The sequence below is a fragment of the Phragmites australis genome, chromosome 14, assembly GCF_958298935.1.
Source record: "Phragmites australis chromosome 14, lpPhrAust1.1, whole genome shotgun sequence".
Lineage (NCBI taxonomy): Eukaryota > Viridiplantae > Streptophyta > Magnoliopsida > Poales > Poaceae > Phragmites > Phragmites australis.
Genome location: NC_084934.1, coordinates 4551778 through 4555250, shown reverse-complemented (window position 1 = coordinate 4555250; position 3473 = coordinate 4551778). Strand labels below are relative to the sequence as shown.

At 43.9% G+C, this 3473-nt stretch overlaps 1 pseudogene; it reads right to left on the bottom strand.

The window, feature by feature from the left end:
• Positions 1 to 3107: 3107 nt before the first annotated feature.
• Positions 3108 to 3235, bottom strand: LOC133891833 (small nucleolar RNA Z247; annotated as a pseudogene).
• Positions 3236 to 3473: the final 238 nt, after the last annotated feature.

Here is a 3473-nt window from a genome sequence, read left to right as displayed (position 1 = left end):
CTTTGCTTCTGTACTTGATCAAGAAACTGTTGCTTGCTTTCGTGCACTCCATGAGACAAGTTTAGATCCCAAAAACACAGCAAAACTGCCTGTTGACCTTCTGTCATCTAAACATCCTGCCCAATCAGCATCTGAAAAAGCACTAATCACAACATATGACTTTGTAACTTTCAGTCCATATTCCAGAGTACCACTGATATATCTCAAGATCCTTTTCACTGCCGACCAATGGTAAGTAGTGGGCACATGCAGATACTGACACACCTTACTAACAGCAAAAGCAATATCAGGACGTGTCAAAGTTAAATATTGCAAACCTCCTACTATGCTTCTATAACGAGTAGCCTCCTCACTGCTCAAAGGATCTCCTATAGAACTTGAGAGCTTCTCAGATACAGACAACAACGTATTCATGAGCTTGCACTTCAGAAGACCTGCTCAGTGTACCAAATCAGAAGCATACTTGCTTTGTGATAGTACCAGATCACCTTGTTGCCTTGTCACTTCAATCCCCAGGAAATAATGTAACTCACCCAAATCCTTGAGGGCAAAGTCACCACGCAGGTCTTCAAGCAATGCTGAAATGGCTTGTTCACATGAGCTCACCACAATAATATCATCGACATACACCAAAAAATTAATAGTGATATTTCCCTTTTTAAAGAAAAAAAGAGAAGTGTCATCCTTAGATGATGTGAACCCAATCTGTTTCAACTTGGTGCTAAGACGAGAATACCATGCCCGTGGAGCCTATTTCAGACCATAAAGAGTTTTATCAAGCTTACACACATGATGTGGAAAATGTTCATTCTCATATCCTGGTAGCTGCTTCATATAGACATCCTCCTTCAGAACATCATGAAGAAACGCGTTCTGTACATCTAGTTGACGTATGCTCCACTTGTTGGACACAGCAAGAGATAGCACAAGACGAATAGTGGTGGCCTTGACGACTAGACTAAAAGTATCATCGTAATCGATGCCGTACCTTTGTTTGAATCCCTTTGCCACCAGCCTTGCCTTGTATCTGTCAGTGGTCCCATCAGCCTTTTTTTGACCTTGTACACCCATTTGCACAGTCAATCACATTCTTCCCTTGAGTATGAGGAACAAGATGCCATGTCTTATTCTTCATCAACGCAGCATACTCTTCTTCCATGGCCGATCTCCATTTCTCGTCACCAAGTGCTTCACTTAAGCTCTCAGGTTCTCCTGTGGATGTCAAAAAACCATATCTTACTGTGCCATCAGTAAAAATCCTAGGCTTACATATATTATCTTGTAGCCTTGTTCTCGGACGTGAGGCTACTAATGGAGAAATAGGGAGTTCAAGTGCAACATCTGTAGAGGAACCTTCTATTGTCGATGTAGAAGAGTCTGGCTCGTGTACACTTGATAAGCCTAGCTCATGTACGCTTGTTGTACACACATCCGTGCCTGCACCAGCCGCATCAACCTGAGTCCCCGCACCTCGGAGACCTGCGCGGGGGAGCACCACGGTCGAAGAAACATCCTCCGATCGAACGTCCAGGCAGCAGGCAAAGCACCGGAGTCTACGCCTGGGACGATGTTGGGCTCCAAAACCAGCATCTACTGATCCTGGGGCATAAACCGAGAGCTTTCCTTCGAAATTTCATCTGCTTCCTGTTCTTGTCCCTACACACCAGGCACCTCAACCAGAACATTAGTAGGAGCATTAGCCAATATATGATCAACGTTTTTCACACCCCTAGACATTGGATTCAACAAGGAGGGTGGAAGAAGAAGGATTTTTTATTGTACCCGAGCACCAGCATTTTGATGAAGATGAGCAAAGGGAAAAATAGATTCATCAAAGATGACATCACGAGATATATAAACGTGCCCAGTAGAGATATCTAGACACTTATATCCTTTATGTCGCTTACTATACCCAAGAAAAGCACATTGCTTGGATCAAAACTGGAGTTTGTGAGTGTTGTAGGGACGAAGATTAAGCCAACATGCACACCCAAAAACACGAAGGAACTCATAACTTGGTTTCTGATGAAACAATTTTTCCAAAGGAGTTGAAAAATTGATGACACGACTAGGTGTACGATTAATAAGATATGTAGCTGTGAGAAAAGCTTCGTCCCAAAATTTTAGTGGCATGGAAGCATGGGCAAAAAGGGCAAGTCCAACCTCAACAATGTGTCTATGTTTGCGTTCAGCGGAACCATTCTGTTGATGAGTATGAGGGCAAGAAACATGATGAGCAATTCCAATTTTCTGGAAAAAGGAATTTAATTTTTGATACTCACCACCCCAATCAGTTTTCATGGTGAGAATCTTCCTGTTAAAGAATCGTTCAACAAGATGCTGAAATTTAAGAAATACTTGAAACACTTCAGATCTATTTTTCAATAGATAGACCCAAACGACTATGCCATCAAGATGACAAGGGCTTGCTTGTACTGAGAGCCTGTGGTGCAGACTTTTTCAAGGGAATAGGATAAAGACCTCCTTCACATCTACCACAAAGAAGAATTTTCCTCGTTGCCTGATCCTTGACACAAAAGAAATTAGGATGAAATTCAAGTAAGGCATTGTTATCAGAAGAAAAGCGATGAACAGAGATCAGGTTTTTCTTTGCCATAGGAACATATAAAACATCGTTCAGATAAAGACTTTTGGTAGGGGTATGAAAAACAGATTGACCAACATGACTAATGCTCATACCCGTCCCATTTGCAATGTGAACTTGATCTTGCCCGTTGTATTTCTCACGTGTTGTGAGCTTCTCCAGCTCACTGATGATGTGGTCTATAGCCCCGGTGTCCGTATACCAGTTGGTGTCGACTCCATATGATGTCACTGCAGCTGATGCAGACTTCTGGAAGGCGCTATCTTCACCGAAGAAGTTGCGGTCGAATCTCTTCCAGCAGATATGAACCATGTGCCCTTCCTTGGAGCAGAGTTGGCATATAAGTCACGACCCGTCGCCACGACCATGTCCACCGCGACCTCTCCCATCTCCTCGGCCACGACCTCTACCTCAGCCACGGCCACGTCCACCATGTAAAGCCGCATTCACTGAGGATTGATATTGGTGACCATCCAATTGCAGGTTCGAGTGAGCTTCATACGCAAGAAGTTGCGCATAAAGATCACTTAGGGAAATATCATCCCTAGTAGTCATCGATGACACGAACCCATTGTAGTCCGAGTCTAAGCCTCCAAGAATATATGAGACATCATCATCATCATCCAGCTTCTTCCCGGCCGTCGCCATCTCATCAACTAAGCTCTTCATCTGGTGAAGTAGACAGCTGCAGAGAGGTCGCCCTTGTGCTCTCGGGATAGCTGAGTCCAGATTTGCATGATCTGTGACTTGAACTGGGAGGCAAACATCTCGCTGATTGCCTTCCAAACATCGGCAACATTCTTCAAGTGCACCACCTATACAAGCACCTCCTTCGACAGAGACAATAGGAGATACCCCAGAACCTGCT